The sequence below is a fragment of the Capsicum annuum genome, chromosome 10 (genome assembly GCF_002878395.1).
Source record: "Capsicum annuum cultivar UCD-10X-F1 chromosome 10, UCD10Xv1.1, whole genome shotgun sequence".
NCBI lineage: Eukaryota > Viridiplantae > Streptophyta > Magnoliopsida > Solanales > Solanaceae > Capsicum > Capsicum annuum.
This window is the reverse complement of record NC_061120.1, coordinates 86,571,733-86,590,265: the sequence shown is the minus strand read 5'-3', so window position 1 is coordinate 86,590,265 and position 18,533 is coordinate 86,571,733. Positions and strand designations below refer to the sequence as shown.

General features: G+C 32.1%; 1 pseudogene; it reads right to left on the bottom strand.

The window, feature by feature from the left end:
- Positions 1-14,086: 14,086 nt before the first annotated feature.
- On the bottom strand, positions 14,087-17,583 carry LOC107844236 (annotated as a pseudogene).
- Positions 17,584-18,533: the final 950 nt, after the last annotated feature.

The window sequence follows — 18,533 nt, the reverse complement described above, 5'->3', positions numbered from 1 at the left end:
TATTCACAAAAATCTCCTAACTGGGATTTTTCTCTTAGTTTGTCAAGCTTAATTTTTCTGGCTAATTTTAGCTCGTTGCAAGGGGCTAAACCCTCTTGAGTACAAGCTACAATAAGCTAACCATAAGTTTTTTCTGAATACTGGACCTCGCCATAAGATCCTCTAAGGGATTTTCTTATTAATATGAAGCAAAAGCAGGTCAATTTTTTAGAATTAGAAATGATGAGCATTAAACTCAGTAAAGGTCCAAGAAAAAATAAAAATAATTTCTAATCAATCGATTGTTGATATTTGTGTGGATCATCCAAATACTCTTTGGAACCGAAAGAAGAATATTGTTTCTCTTCCTTATGAAGATGGTTTCAGTGAAGCGAAAATTTCCACAAAATATCGACCCTGTCAAATGAATATAGAGTTAGTAGAATTCTGTAAAAAAAAGATTGATAGTCTTCTTCAAAAAGGTCTTATAAAATCCTCAAAGTCCCCTTGGTCTTGTACTGCTTTTTATGTCAATAATGCTGCTGAAAAAGAACAGGGTATGCCTCGACTAGTCATCAATTACAAACCTCTGAATAAAGTTTTGAAATGGATCAGATATCCTATACTGAATAAAAGGGACTTACTTTCTAGATTATATGATGCTAATATATTCTCTAAATTTGAATTAAAATCTGGTTATTGGCAAATACAAATTGATAAAGAATATACTTATAGAACTGGTTTTAATGTCCTCTTTGGACAGTATGAATGGAATGTTATGCCATTCGATTTAAAAAATGCTCCTTCTAAATTTCAAAAAATTATGAATGACATTTTCAATCCCTATATGGATTTTATCATTGTCTATATTGATGATGTTTTAGTATTTTTCAAAAACCCTTGAATCACATTTTAAACATCTGAATATGTTTAAAAAAATTATTATACAAAATGGTGTGGTAATCTCCAAACCAAAAATAAGTTTATTCCAGAAAAATATTAGATTTTTAGGACATAATATTTGTCAAGGTACTATTGAGCCTATACAAAGAGCTCTATAATTTGCAAAAAAAATCCCCGATATTATTACTGATATAAAACAGCTTCAAAGATTCCTTGGTAGTATTAATTATATTTCTCCTTTTTATAAAAATCTTTCTAGAGATTTAGCTCCTCTGTATGATAGACTAAAAAAGGATTACAAAATGCCTTGGACTCAAGTCCACACTAATTTAGTAAAATTAATTAAAAAACGTGTTCAATCTCTTCCTTGTACATCTGTTGCAAACCCTAACTGGTTAAAAATTGTTGAAATTGATGCTTCAAATATTGGGTATGGCGGAATACTTAAACAAGTTAATCCCCATACAAAAACAGAATGTTTGATTAGATTTTATTCTGGTAAATGGACTGAAAGCCAGAAAAAATACTCCACAGTAGCCCATGAAATGTTAACTATTGTAAAATGTGTTTTAAAATTTCAAGATGACTTGTATGACCAAAAATTCATAATCAGAACTGATCCTCAATCCCTTAAATTTATGTTTGACAAAGACTTTAAACATGATACCTCAAATTAACATTTGCAAGATGGCAAGCTCAATTAGCCCCTTTTGATTTTGAAATACAATATAAGAAGGGTAATGAAAATTCTTTGCCTGATTTTCTATCTCGAGAATATCTAATCGATTAACATGAATTTTTACACGTACTTCCTCCTTTAGAAAACTATAATTACTATTATCAAATGCATTCTTTTAAATGAAAATATTCATTTTCTTATCTTAGAAAATCTGGTTCGTGGTGTAATAGAAGAATTATTCCTTAACCACGACGAATTTCTTGATAATGAAATTTATTGGTTTGATATTGACTTAAGTGATTAATATTTACAGGATTAAAAGATATAATGAAGATCTTTCTACATTTCGTCTCTCAAAAGTTCTTAATCACCTTTATAAAGACAACTCCTTTAAATGCGGACACGCACATGCTCATACTTTGGAAAGTTATTAATGATTTTATCACAAAGGACACACTTTATGAAGATCTATTTGAATATATGTCATGTTATGCTGATCAAATTCCTGATTATTGATGTAGCATGGATCCACCCTGCCAAACAGCCAGAGGACGTGGCAGAGGAGGACAGAGTCAAAACTCATCATATTATGGAGGACGAACAAACCCTACTTATTTTGGTAATAGAAATAATTTTTCATATAGCTCTGCTAGTTCTAATTTTTCGGTATTACAATACGGAAATAGGACTTTGGTCAATTCGAAAATTCTCCAGGAAGGATCATCATCAAAAACACTGAATATTGGTTCCTCAATTCATTTGGAAGATATTCCAGAAGATCATCCTTTGTACAAACAACTTCAATCTTATATATCCGATCAGCAAAAAACTGCAGATTCATTTGCATCTATAGTTCAAGAAAACTCCAAAAATAAACCCACATATGACAAATTGGATGCTAGAGAACTCATCCAGAGAAATTGGATGCTAGAGAACTCATCCTACTTACTGAAAATCTACAAATTCCTCGACAAGAAAATTTTGAAGAAGCATGGCGATTACTTCAAAAATACTTAACTGCTAATGTTTATTTCACAGGAGAATCATTTAAAACATGAACTTTTTATGAAACTATTTCGGTTCAGACATTAAGTTCAGATTTTGAGCACAGTTCGATGGGAGACACTACCCCAGGTGTACATGGATACTCCAAGATAATTATTAAAAAACTTATTTCTATTGAAGAATGGGGAATTTCATCCATTACTCAAAAAACTATGCCTATGGGACCAATGGGACAGTCTCAGATAAATTTCACATATTGGGATTATATTAAGGCATTTTCTCAAGTTTTATATTATAATAACATTAAACACAAACATACTTGGTTTATAAAAATCAGTGCCAAGGTCTTTGATAAACCCATTCCCAATTGATTTGTACAATGATGGACTTGCCACAGACCTACCGTTAAAATATTACCTCTAGAATATTCTTCTCTTTATTATACAAGGAAAAATCCTCACCCTTCTTGACTGAATTATACCTTTCTGAACATATTTGTAAAATAGATACTATTGACCAAATGTATTTCTTTATAGAATTCTCTATCCCTTGGATTTATAGATGGTAAGTTGAAATAGGTTATACTAGCCAACAAATTCCTGCTTTATACAGAGTCTTTTACTGCAAATTCTGGGACAAATTAACACGTGAAGATCCACAGACAAAACTCACATATGGACATGATCAACAAGAAAATATCATCAAGAAAATTGTTGAATATGAATAGATTCCTCAAAAATCTATTTTAGTTGATGATAAAAGTCTCAATTATGTTTCTAGAAGAATATCAGCTCACGATGGTAATAAAATAGAGATGATAGAACAATACTTAGCAGAAGTATGAGATAAATTACTCCAAGCAGTGGATCAAAACTTAGATACATCAATGAAAAGTGATGAAGTAAACTCTGAAGATATCACAGAGTCCCAGCCTCCAGAAGTGATGGGCGTAACAGAAAAAGTGATTAAAAAAGCTGCAGCATTTATTAGAAAATGGAAAGGCAAAGACTAGGCGGGACCCAGTAGCTAAATTATTAAAAATTTACTATGCACAAGGACCCACATATTATTGTGCAAGATGCTTTTCTTTTCTATTTAAAGCTACCTCATTCAGTTGTAAGAGGAGCAAGTTTTTCTTTTTATTTTCTCTCTCTAAAATACTCTCCCTTCTCTCTAAAATCTTCCCTCTTGTACAATATATCTCGCAAATAAATAAGAAGGCAATAGCCACTGTTTGTTAATTTTTTTGGCCTTACTTCCGGCTATTAAGGTACATATTACTTTTTTATTTGTGTGTATTCAATTCAACTTCTACCCCCGCCTAGCCGTGACTATGTCCGGCTAAAAGACTTCTTATATCTATGTTGAAGGTCTAACTTCGCTTACACGTTAACTATGAAAGATCCAGACTCTATCAAAATATAAAGAAATTTTTCTATAGTTTCTTGACATGGTTCCGAAATGGTGGTACAGTCGAGTTCAATACACTTATGTTAGCTTTGTCTCTGTGACTACGTCCACTTAGTTGTGCCTCTTTAGCCCGTTGTACTAATATTAAAAGGGCGATTTCTGCACAATTAGAACTTCTAGACACATGGGTTTAACATAAGGTTATTAAATCTCTGACATGCCCCTTGTTTGGATAAAAGATTCCATACAGTCATTAAACTATTTGAAATTCTTTTATATTTCGATTGGTGCTTTGGTCCGATTTTCCGACTTTGGCGTAATTCGATATTGTTACATAGTCTGGCAGGCTGAGCGGCATACCCCAGCCTAGTGAGATCCTGTAAATGGTATCTTATTGAAAATCTCCATATTCCTTGACAAGAAAATTCTGAAGAAGCTTGGCGATTACTCCAAAAATACTTAACTACTAATGTTTATTTCACTGAAAAATCATATAAAACACGAACTTTTATGAAAATATTTTGGTTCAGACATTCAGTGCAGATTTTGAGCATAGTCCAATGGGAGACACTACCCCAGGTGTACATGGATACTCCAAGATAATTATTAAAAAACTTATTTCTATTAAAGAATGGAGAATTTCATCCATGACTCCAAAAACTATGCCTATGGGACCAATGGGATAGTCTCAGATAAATTTCACATATTGGGATTATATTAAGACATTTTCTCAAGTTTCATATTATAATAACATTAAACACAAACATACTTGGTTTATAAAAATTTGTGCCAAGGTCTTTGATAAACCCATTCCTAATTGGTTTGTACAATGGTGGACTTGCCATGGACCTACCGTTAAAATAATTCCTCCAGAATATTCTTCTCTTTATTATACATGTAAAAAATCCTCACCCTTCTTAACTGAATTATACCTTTCTGAACATATTTGTAAAATAGATACTATTGACCGAATGTATTTCTTTATAGAATTCTCTATCCCTTGGATTCATAGATGATCGGTTGAAATAGGTTATACTAGCCAAAAAATTGACGTGCTTTTGCTTCATACTAATAAGAGCATTTATATCTCTTGTTACAGTATCAGTAACAAAAGGATAAGAGTTTTGCTTATTTTTATAGGTAGCCTTAAAACCATTCGCATTGATATATGTATAAGGATAAATATCATTTATAAAAGGTATTCCTAAAATAATAGGAGGATATAACTTGTTTTTGTACCAAAAAAAAGAAATATGGAATGCAGACTTTGTTTCGACATATATGAGTATACGGCAATTTATAGTTGATATCAAGACTATGACCAGATGCAAACTTAATTATGTGAGTAGTTTTTTCAAAATATCTAGTTGGTATTAAACCTTCTTGAATGCAACCGACATCAGCACCATTATCAATCATAGCAATATTAGTTATAGAAAATTCCCTATTAATCAAAACAGTGCAATTTATATACCATTTATGAGCAGTAACTAGTTGCATCATTCCTAAGAAATAATCCCTTTTCAAATCCTCTTTTAGACTATGTTTATCTATTTCAGAATCTTCAGAGTTTTCAAAATCCTTTTCTTTTCTTTTTGAAGTAAAAAAAATAATATTTTCAGGAATGTCAGGAATCTTTTCTTCAATTTTCAAAATCCTATGATCGGAGATCATCTCTTTTTGCTTTAAAGAAATAATTTCTTTCTTTACTTTTTCAACTTCGATCTTTAAATTATCAAAGGTAGTATCTCTACCTGGAGTTTGACTAAACGCAAGACATCTATTAACCTCAGCTAAAGAATAATACATATGATAATTATCATAAGAATTATCTTTAGAAATACTAGCAGTATTAGTAGAAGTTTTTTGAGTAGCAAAATTAATGATTTTTTCACGTAGTTTTTCAGCAGTAACTTCCTTCAGCAATTCAAGGACATTATCAACAGTAAGAGTTTGAATATTTAAATCAAGATCTTCAAATTGTGCTTGAAGTTTATACATCATTTCATTACAATTACAAGTATCATTATAACAATCATTGCATTTATTAATCTGATCGGGTTCACTATCAGAATTAGATAGTTTAAAATTATTTTCAGATGTAGAATCATAATCAGATTCAGAACCAGAGGTATATAATAAACCATAGACTTGGTCATGCACTTTCTCAGAAAGTCCTAAGGACTTGAGTTTTTGTAACTTACAGTTTGGAGCTATATGACCATATTGATTGCACCTATAGCACTTGATTTACATTTACTCTCTTTTGGATCTATTTTTCGTAAATCTGGTAGACTTACGATAGGATTTTCTTGTTTCACGTTTTTCTTTGGTTCTATGCCTAGAGCGTTTCTTTCTATAGTGTTTGTCAGACATAGAATATCTTTCGGTTTTTCTTGCTACTGGTTTATCCATACCAAATTGTTCACAAAAATTTCCTAATTGGGATTTTTCTCTGAGTTTGTCAAGCTTAATTTGTCTGGCTAATTTTAGCTCGTTGCAAAAGGGCTAAACCCTCTTGAGTACAAGCTATAATAAGTTGACCATAAGTTTTTTCTGAATACTGGATCTTGCCATAAGATCCTCTAAGGGATTTTCTTATTATTATGAAGCAAAAGCAGGTCAATTTTTTACAATCAGAAATGATGAGCATTAATATTCTTGATACTTTAAACTCAGTAAAGGTCCAAGAAAAAATAAAAATAATTTCTAATGAATTGATTGTTGATATTTGTATGGATTATCCAAATACTTTCTGGAATCGAAAGAAGCATATTGTTTCTCTTCCTTATGAAGATGGTTTCAGTGAAGAGAAAATTCCGACAAAATCTCGACCCTGTCAAATGAATACAGAGTTAGTAGAATTTTGTAAAAACGAGATTGATAGTCTTCTACAAAAAGGTCTTATAAAACCCTCAAAGTCCCCTTGGTCTTGTACTTCTTTTTATGTCAATAATACTGCTGAAAAAGAACGGGGTATGCCTCGACTAGTCATCAATTATAAACCTCTGAATAAAGTTTTGAAATGGATCAGATATCCTATACTGAATAAAAGGGACTTACTTTCTAGATTATATGATGCTAATATATTTTCTAAATTTGATTTAAAATCTGGTTATTCGCAAATTCAAATTGATAAAGAACATACTTATAGAACTACTTTTAATGTCCCCTTTGGACAGTATGAATGGAATGTTATGCCATTCGGTTTAAAAAATGCTCCTTCTGAATTTCAAAACATGATGAATGCCATTTTCAATCCCTATATGGATTTTATCATTGTCTATATTGATGATATTTTAGAATTTTCAAAACCCCTTGAATCACATTTTAAGCATCTGAATATGTTTAAAAAAATTATTATACAAAATGGTTTAGTAATCTCCAAACCAAAAATAAGTTTATTCCAAACATATATTAGATTTTTAGGACATAATATTTGTAAAGGTACTATTGAGCCTATACAAAGAGCTCTATAATTTGCTAAAAAATTTTCTGATATTATTATTGATAAAAAACAGCTTCAAAGATTCCTTGGTAGTATTAATTATATTTCTACTTTTCATAAAAATTTGTCTAGAGATTTAGCTCCTCTTTATGATAGACTAAAAAAGGATTACAAAATGCCTTGGACTCAAGTCTACACTGATTTAGTAAAATTAATTAAAAAACGAGTTCAATCTCTTCCTTGTACATGTCTTGCAAACCCTAACTGGTTAAAAATTATTGAAACTGATGCTTCAAATATTGGGTATGGCGGAATACTTAAACAAGTTAATCCCCATACAAAAACAGAATGTTTGATTAGATTTTATTCTGGTAAATGGACTGAAAGCCAGAAAAAATACGCCACAGTAGCCCATGAAATATTAACTATTGTAAAATGTGTTTTAAAATTTCACGATGATTTGTATGACCAAAAATTCATAATCTGAACTGATCCTCAATATGTTAAATTTATGTTTGACAAAGACTTTAAACATGATGCCTCTAAATTAATATTTGCAAGATGGCAAGCTCAATTAGCCCCTTTTGATTTTGAAATACAATATAAGAAGGGTAGTGAAAATTCTTTGCCTGATTTTCTATCTCGAGAATATCTAATCGATTAACATGAATTTTTACACATACTTTCTCTATGAGAAAACTATAATTACTATTATCAAATGCATTCTTTTCAATTTAAAGCTACCTCATTCAATTGTAAGAGGAGCAAGTTTTTCTTTTTATTTTCTCTCTCTAAAATACTCTCCCTTCTCTCTAAAATCTTCCCTCTTGTAGAATATATCTCGGAGATAAATAAGAAGGCAATAGCCACTGTTTGTTAATATTTTTAGAGTAATCGCCATGCTTCTTCAGAATTTTCTTGTCGAGAAATATGCGGATTTTCAATAAGTAGGATGAGTTCTCTAACATCCAATTTGTCATATGTGGATTTATTTTCGGAGTTTTCTTGGACTATAGATGCAAATAAATCTGCAGTTTTTTGCTGATCGGATATATAAGATTGAAGTTGTTTGTAAAAAGGATGATCTTCTGAAATATCTTTCAAATGAATTGAGGAACCAATATTCTGTGGTTTTTATGATGATCCTTGCTGGAGAATTTTTGAATTGACCAAAGTCCTATTTCTGTGTTGTAATACCAGAAAATTAGAACTTGCAAAGCTATATGCAGAATTATTTCTATTACTAAAATAAGTAGGGTTTGTTCGTTCTTCGTAATATGAAGAGTTTTGACTTTGTCCTCCTCTGCCACGTCCTCTGGCTGTTTGCCAGGGTAGATCCATGCTACATCAATAATCAGGAATTTGATCAGCATACGATGACATATATTCAAATAGATCTTCATAAAGTGTGTCCTTTGTGATAAGATCATTAATGACTTTCCGAAGTATGAGCATGTGCATGTCCGCATTTAAAAGAGTTGCTTTTATAAAGGTGATTAAGAACTTTTGAGAGAAGAAGTGTAGAAAGAGCTTCATTATATCTTTTAATCCTGTAAATATCAATCACTTAAGTCAATATCAAACCAATAGATTTCATTATCAAGAAATTCATCGTGGTTAAGGAATAATTATTCTTCTATTATACCACGAACCAGATTTTCTAACTCTTTCAACAAATAAATGGGGAAGTCCATCAATGAATTTTGCTTTTCAATGGTCATACTTACTTTCGGGCAAATCCATAACCCTACTAAGAAAGGTGTCTTTATACCATCGAAATTCTCCTAAGTGTTTGCATTTTAAACCATTAAAAAGAGTTCTAATGTTTTCATACTGATTGGTAAATCTACCTCCAAAATATTCAATAATTGTAAGCGTGAGGGTATAGACAACATCTGATCGTCCTACCCGAAGTGGTCAGCCAAAATTGTCTTTTCCAGGTTTATCATTAGTGGCATTAAAAATAGCCTCGCATTTATCATCGTCTAGGAAATTATCCCACCGGCCTCGAAGTTGGCCAGTAAAGCCCGCAACAATCATTTTACAAATTGTTGGGTCAGTACGATTGGCCCGATTCTCTGCTGATGTAGTAGCCGTGGTAATAGTAGAATACATAGACATACGGTGGATAAGAATAGAAATTTGTCGATCTGATAATCCATCAATATTCCATTCATAAATACCTTCTTCACTATAAGAAGTATTTGTTTAATTCCAATCCCTTTCCTCTATCAGAACATCTTAAGGAGTTGAACATGGATAATACGCAGTAGACATACGGGGAATGTCAGCACATTTTTCCCCGATTGTGTTTTAATCGTACCTTTGAGCTTATTTAGCTCGGAAGAGATAGTGTCTCTTATGTTTTGAGTAAATTCGATATTATCAGCGAAATTAGACTCGATTTTTAGCACAAAATCATAGAAACATGAAGAGGTTGAATGTTTAAATGAGAGAATTTTAAATATAAGAGTTTTTCTAATTGGTCTAATTGAGAAATATTTTCAAATCCTTTTATTTCAGGAGTTCTTTGGATACACGGTTTAGATAAAATATATCCTTCTTCTTCTTTGATTTCGAAAGTACAAGGAATGTTAGAGGAATCCATCTGCGTGCTATGTTTTTTAACTAACTCAATTAATTCATCAAGTTTTTTATCAAGAGATGAAATATGTTCTCCCAAAACTTTAACATAAAGACTCAAGTTATTATTTTGGGCGATAAGGTTATTTATTTCAGAAACAGTGATTTTTCCAATATCCTCATTTACAAATTTTTTGAAAAGCAGAAAAAGTCATTCCAGTATTATTAGGTAATATAAAGGAAGACTGAGGAGGATACATAGCTTGAGTAATTCTACTATCAAAACTTTGATAAGATCTTTCAATTATTTTTATATAGGACGGCAAATATGCAGACATAAACCATGGCACAAAAAAGATAATTTTATTATGTAAGACACATATTTCATAGAATTCTTTGAAAATATTTCGTAATTCATCAAGACTATAAGTTTCAAAAAATCATGTCCTAAAGGTTTTCCATTTTTCACAAAAAAAATCCTTTTGAATATAGTATATTGCCTGAGAACCAGGACTAAAATCAATAAGTTGTGTCATCATAATTAAAAAGAATTAATATCAAAATCCATGTCAAATGGGGTAGGATTTTCACTATCAAAATCTTGAACTATATTAGTTTTAGAGTTGATTTTAATCTTTTCTACACCTTTAGATGTAACATGCGAATCTACAGAATTAATAGTATATATAAAGAAGCAGTTCGATTCCTAGCTGGACCATAATCAGGTTCTATAGGAGAAATATGATGTATAGAAGGAAGTCTTTTTGGCAGAGAAAAAGAATTTCTGTAGACTGGAGGATTATTATCAAATTGCAGACAAATTCGTCCATCAGAATTTTGAGTTACATGAGTTAACTCTGAATTAGTCACATCCTCCGCCAATTGTTTTGGAAAAGTGACTGAGTTTAAAATCCATGTTTTTGGGAAATCAATTTCATCCCATCGAATAAGTATTCGGGTAGTAACCCTGGATTTTATAAAGTTGGTTTCAATAAGCATAGTGCAATCAGAAGTATCATCAATTAATTTACATCGAGAATTTTAGGTTGATAATAAACGATAATATATGTGGTAGGATAATCTTATAAGCTCAGATCCAAGCGCATAATCATAACCATGAGTTTTCCCATTTAAGTTTAAAGCATGAAGAATATTTACCTCAGTCATAGATAATTGCAAATTTGGCTGAGTATTAAAATATACAGGACCATAGGCAAGGGTAGATTCAATAGATCCCATTAAAGATTTTCTAAAGTTTATATTTCTAGCATCACGCAAAGCAGCTAAAAATGTTTCAGGGAGTCCCTTTAGCGTTAAAGGTCAAAAGGCAATTTGTACTAGACCAATATGCATATAATTATAATGTCGTTTAAATATATCAGTATCATGCTTATTGAGGAGTTGAATAGTCTTTTCATCAGCATTTAAAGCAAGAGATTGCTCAGTTGTTTTAATAATTTGTTTATGTTTTATTTTATCAAAAAATCCAAATTCATATATGGTTTTTAATTTACTTTTGGAATCGTCCATTTATTTAATAACTCCATATCTTAAGGTAAATCTACCTCTTTGAGTTTTGTACTCTTAGTACTAACTTCGCCCATAACCATGATTATAAAAGTCTTATATCTATGCTGAAAACTTTACCACACTTAACATATTTACTATGAAAGTTCCTAGGCTCTAATACCATTAACAGGATCTCACTAGGCTGGGGTATGCCGCTCAGCCTGCCAGACCATGTAACAATATCGGATCTCACTAGGCTGGGGTATGCCGCTCAGCCTTCCAGACCATGTAACAATATCGAATAACGCCAAAGTCGAAAAAATGAACCAAAGCACCAACCGAAATATAAAAGAATTTCAAATAGTTTAATGACTGTATGAAATCTTTTATCCAAACAAGGGGCCTATCAGAGATTTAATAACCTTATGTTAAACCCATGTGTCTAGAAGTTCTAATTGTGCAGAAGTCGCCCTTTTCGTATCTATACAATGGACTAAAGAGGCACAACTTACTAGACATAGTCACAGAGACAAAGCTAACATAAGTGTATTGAACTCGACTGTACCACCATTTCGGAACCAACTCAAGAAACTATAGAAAAATTTCTTTATATTTTGATAGCGTCTGGATCTTTCATAGTTAACATGTAAGCGAAGTTAGACCTTCAACATAGATATAAGAAGTCTTTTAGCCGGACATAGTCATGGCTAGACGGGGGTAGAAGTTGAATTGAATACACACAAATAATAAAGTAATATGTACCTTAATAGCCGGAAGCAAGGCCTAAAAATATTAACAAACAGTGGCTATCGCCTTCTTATTTATCTGCGAGATATATTGTACAAGAGGGAAGATTTTAGAGAGAAGGGAGAGTATTTTAGAGAGAGAAAATAAAAAGAAAAACTTGCTCCTCTTACAACTGAATGAGGTAGCTTTAAATAGAAAAGAAAAGCATCTTGCACAGTAATATGTGGGTCCCTGTGCATAGTAAAGTTTTTAATAATTTAGCTGCTGGGTCTCGCCTAGTCTTTGCCTTTCCATTTTCTAATAAATGTCGTAGCTTTTTCAATCACTTCTTCTGTTTCGCCCATCACTTCTAGAGGTTGGGACTCTGTGATATCTTCAGTGTTTACTTCATCACTTTTCATTGATATATCTGAGTTTTGATCCACTGTTTGGAGTAATTTATTTTGTACTTCTGCTAAGTATTGTTCTATCATCTCTATTTTATTCCCATCGTAAGCTGATATTCTTCTGAAAACATAATTGAGACTTTTATCTTCAACTAAAATAGATTTTTAAGGAGTCTGTTCATATTCAGCAATTTTCTTGATGATATTTTCTCGTTGATCATGTCAATATGTGAGTTTTGTATGTGGATCTTCACGAGTTAATTTGTCCCAAAAATTACAGTAAAAGACTCTGTATAAAGCAGGAATTTGCTGGCTAGTATAACTTATTTCAACCGACCATCTATGAATCCAAGGGATAGAGAACTCTATAAAGAAATACATTTGGTCAATAGTATCTATTTTACAAATATGTTCAGAAAGGTATAATTCAGTCAAGAAGGCTGAGGATTTTTTTCATGTATAATAAAGAGAAGAATATTCTGGAGGTATTATTTTAACGGTAGGTTCGTGGCAAGTCCATTGTACAAATTGGGAATGGGTTTATCAAAGACCTTGTCACAGATTTTTATAAACCAAGTATGTTTGTGTTTAATGTTATTATAATATAAAACTTGAGAAAATGCCTTAATATAATCCCAATATGTGAAATTTATCTGAGACTGTCTCATTGATCCCATAGGCATAGTTTTTTGAGTCATGGATGAAATTCCCCATTCTTCAATAGAAATAAGTTTTTTAATAATTATCTTGGAGTATCCATGTACACCTAGGGTTGTGTCTCCCATCGGACTGTGCTCAAAATCTCCACTGAATGTCTGAACCAAAATATTTTCATAAAAATTTCGTGTTTTATATGATTCTCCTATGAAATAAACATTAGTAGTTAAGTATTTTTGGAGTAATCGCCATGCTTCTTCAGACTTTCTTGTCGAGGAATATGCGAATTTTCAATAAGTAGGATGAATTCTCTAGCATCCAATTTCTCATATGTGGGTTTATTTTCGGAGTTTTCTTGGACTATAGATGCAAATGAATCTGCAGTTTTTTGCTAATCGGATATATAAGATTGAAGTTGTTTGTAATAATAATAATAGTAATAAAAATAATAGTAATAATAATAATAATAATAATAATAAAGCAAAACGACAACGTTTTGACTTATAGAAGCAAAACGACGTCGTTTTAATTGAAACCGCATCATCATGCCATGTCAGCCCTTTTAATAACGTGACACCGTGTGATTGGATTACCTTTCCACGTAGGCTCAAGTGAAACTCAAGTATGGGGGTTGCAAAATCGGAGGTCATATTTATTCAGGTTTTGAATAGTTAAAAGTTCTATTTGTGCACTATCATAGTTTAAGGTCAAAGTTATAATTTGGTATCAAGTTTAGGATCATATTTATGTATTATGCCTAGATAATTTCAAATGCACATATAAACAGAATTATCACTTGTATTGATTCCAAAATATGTATTAACATCGCAGAGAACCAATGTTACAGACAAATGTTTAAGGAATAATACTATTACACAAGTCATTAGCCAACAAAGGCTAACATCCTTCGTACATATTGTAATGTTTTGTTCAACAATCCTAGAAAAATTACCAAAAATTAGTTAACTTGTTTGAAATCATCATAATTCCATCTCGACTTGTAAACTGAAGCTTCAAATCCTGTAAAATGTACAAAATAAAATGTTTAGCGAAATGAAATATGTTCACCACTAAATCACACAAATTTTTAGTTCATAAAAACAAGAGTGCTTCTACAGTTTCAACTCCTAATTACATTGCCATCTATTTGGACAAAAAATATAATCGCACCATACAAGAGAGCATTGAATAACTAAATTGGCCCAACTGCCTGATTGTTATTCATCTACTTCTACTTCATATTCTTCTTTTAACATTTCTTGTTATCGTTTTACCAAATTTCTTGAATGGTTTCTTCTCACATACAAAAAGATTTCGTTTGTTGTTTTTTGTTTCTCAAACATGTTAGCTACTGCTGATGAGGGCACTTGAATTGGGGATTATTCTTTATGAGAGATCTAACTTTTTGTCACAATGACTTGCACATCGTCATTGCAATCAGTTGTAGTCCCTTCTTATCAAGAAAGAAAAATTAGTCCACATGTTTAAGTTCCTTATTTTACCATGCTAAACTGTTTAAACCTTTACTGCTGTAGAAATTCTATGAAGTAACAAGTAGACTATATGTTGTGATGCAGGAACAATGAATTAAAGACATTACTAGCAGTTAGCAGTAACTAATAGTGTTTTTCAATCATCGAAATTAATAGTTGTTATAAAATAAGAAGGAAGTTTCGAGCAGGTTGCTACGAATCAGTTTGTACTATTAGGACACGAACTTAAGCCCTAAACTGATACTATCTATCGTCCATCCTACATCAGGTAAAACTTAAGCTCACAGGTGAAGGATGATGTTTTTCATTGGAGGAACAAAACATGTTAAAAGTTTTACCTAAGAACACATGGAGATAGTGCTACAGATTTAGAGCTAAGATTTCTTTGTGAAATATTGTCTCACTGATTTTCAAGAGAAACTAGGTATATCTCTCCCACTTCTTCCACTCCCACTTCTTTCACAAGTATTAAAAATAATTCAAATTTATATTCATTGTCAAACACAACCTTAACTCCAACTTCAATTTTTTAGATTTTCATGGCCAAACACATACTAAATAAGTACCTAATCTAAAAATATTGCATTCAATTTCAAATTATTAACAAACTGGAAGGAAATACACTTGCCTGAACATTTCCTCCTTTTGTCTGCAAAATAATTTAGCTAGACAATTTTAATGTAAAGAAAAAGGAGTACAGCCTAATAGAAAAATAAGTCATAAAAGTTACCTTAAGTTAGGTTCTCTACTGAATCTGGGTGTGAAGTGTCCATTCATTGATCCCAAGGGTACGAAAGAGACAAGATAAGACGTAAAGCTTTAATTGATTTACAGAAGACAATTGTCCAACCTTGTCTATAAACACTAAAGATGTAATACAAATACTCATCTTTATCTTCTTCCCTGCAGCTGTAATCCAATTGGGAAAGACATTTGTGTTTTAGTTAAAACAATGCATTTATATAAAGAATCACATCTTAAAACAACTTATAATGTAATGGCATTGCACATATCCACTAATCCTCCAAAACAATACTAATTGAACAACTAAAAATAGAATATAATTAGTCTCATCAGTTTTCCTCACATAAATCTTCCTCACATAATTCTTCAGTTAGCAGTTAGCAAACGATACATCCAAATCACAAGGACAAAATATGCAGTACAAAGCTAACTACATACACCTTTTCACTACCTTAACTCTAATTTTCTCTTTTGGCTCAGCTGACACCTAGTCATCTAGAATAATCAGGCATCCAAAAATGAGCATACTTGTTTGCATAACCAGAAAACATGAGAGACGTATTTTGTATCCCGGCCAAGACGTATCAGTGTACAAGAATATACATCTTTCTTCAACACTCTATAGAGTACAAAAATGGTCTCATACAATTTTGTTCATTTCTTACGTAAAATCAGATGATGTCAATGTCGGTTATGAAATGCTCTGTAGACATAATCAGTCAAAGCAGAAATCTGATTCATGTTATTGCAACTCTTGAAGTGCGTCTTCTTCTAGAAGCTGTGGTAGTGGATGTTTCAATAAAGAAGAGCCTCCAAACTCCATTTTCTCTAGCACCGATGACCTAACCATCTTTTCTATTTCTTCAGAGATAAGAGGATTTTCTCTCAAATATTACAATGCTTTCTCTCGTCCCTGTCTTAAGACTATGCTCTCCATAGATATACCATGAACCCTTCTTAGACACCACTTCAATTACTTCAGCACAATCTAATACGCAACCCAGCTTGCGCACTCCTCCAAAGATAATTTCAAATTCTCCTTTTGCAAATTTTATTTTTCCTGTAGGACGGATCTCAAGTCAAACGGAGGCGAAAAACCTTAAGGCAATCCCTCCAATTGTTACCTCAGGATTTCCATAATAAACACCAATCTTGTATCTTATCTGATTGAGGAATATAAGAGTACATCCAGCTTTGGAAGCATTGCCTGACATTTTACATAAAGCTTGACTCATCAGGCGTGCTTGTAAACCCATTTGCTGCATCGCGATTTCACCCTCAATTTTAGCTCGTGGAGTGAGGGTTGGGACTGAATCAATACAAATAAGATCAACAACACGCGATCCACACATGCGGTCTGCAATTTCTAGAGCCATCTCCCAATTATTAGGCTGGCAGACAATCAAATTCTCTATATCTACTCTAAGCGCTTTGGAGTATGCAAGATCAAAAGCATGCTCAACATCAACAAGCATTGCATTGCCTCCTAGCTTCAACTTATGCAATAGCATGGAGATCTAAGCTAATCTTTTCACTACTTTCGGGCCCATATATCTCAACAATTCTGCCTTTGGGAAGGCCACCACCTAAAGCAAAGTCTAGCATCGAGCAGCCACTTGGAAAAGCTTCACCCAAAGTTACGCCAGCACTACCCAATCTAATAATGCTTCCATTGCCAAACGAGTTGTTAATGTCGTTCATTGAAGCTTCCAATGCTTTTTGCCGGTCGAGAAAGCCAGCGTCAAAATCAAGAGAGAAAGCACCATTGATTTTTTGGTCAAATTTATAACGAACCCTAATTCCACGTACTGAAAATTGAGGACGACATACTTTATGGTAGATTTTTACTGAAGTTGAACAGCTTGGTGAATTGTAAACAAATTTTAGAGCCAAATAATCCAAAAGATACACCTTAGCTGCCACCTCTAGCACAACAACAGTAAATTTTGTGAATTGGAGATCGATGTTAAAGTCGAACAATTTGACGAAATAAATATTGAAATTGAAGTTACCAAATGAGAGGTTAAGTTGATTTCTCATACCTTCGAACTTCTCTAAGTGTCATAGTTTTTGTCCTGAATTTGTGTGGTTTCTTTACTCCTCCAGTTGCCAAAGTAGATCTCAAATTGCTTTTGTAGCCAATGGGTTGAAAAGGGATTTAGGGTTTGTGATTTGAGATTTAGGATCATAAAATTGAGTGTTTGAGCGACGAAGTTTTCATTTTGTTATGAAAGGGTTTATGGAAAAAATTTATATTAAAGTACTCAATCCTTTATTTGTTTTAATTTTTCTGAGAAGCCAAATTTTGTGTGAACCCACCCATACACGAGAGCCATTAGGGACCGGTTGTTGATGATATTAGCGACTATATCCAGGCTCTTCGTTAATTGGAGAATAATTAGGGACTGGAAAAAAAATTTGGTCCTTATACGTAGTGTTTTAGGGACCAGAATGTTTACCCCGTCTTAATATGTTGGTTCTTAAAAAGTCTTTTTCCTGTAATCAGCAATTTCTTTATTTTTGTTTTCTTTGTCTTTATCGTGTCTCCATTTTTAAACATAAATATCATCATTGATATTTTTCAATCGTAAAGAAAAAATGAACCAACATAAAAAAAAAAAAAAAATTCAAATTAAATATCTTTAAAATCTATAGGCATCTTTTTGACTCCAGAATTTTTGTTCTTTAGTAACTATTTGACGTATGATTTCAAAACTATAAATTGTAATCTTTCGAGTCTTAGAGATTTATAAAAATTTTAGTTAAAAAAAAAAAAAAGAAAGAGATAAACCTTTGAATTTTTTGACTACTTGAGTCAGCAACAACTTGCTTGTTTTATCCAACTTTTCAATCAAAAATTTTCAACCGAAAGAAAAACACGAGAAATTATCAAAAAGAGAGAATCAATTGTCAATTGCTGAGAAATTATCAAAAGAAAGGAATTAATTTTAAATTGTTGATTTTGTATAATTCAAATATAATCTTTAAAA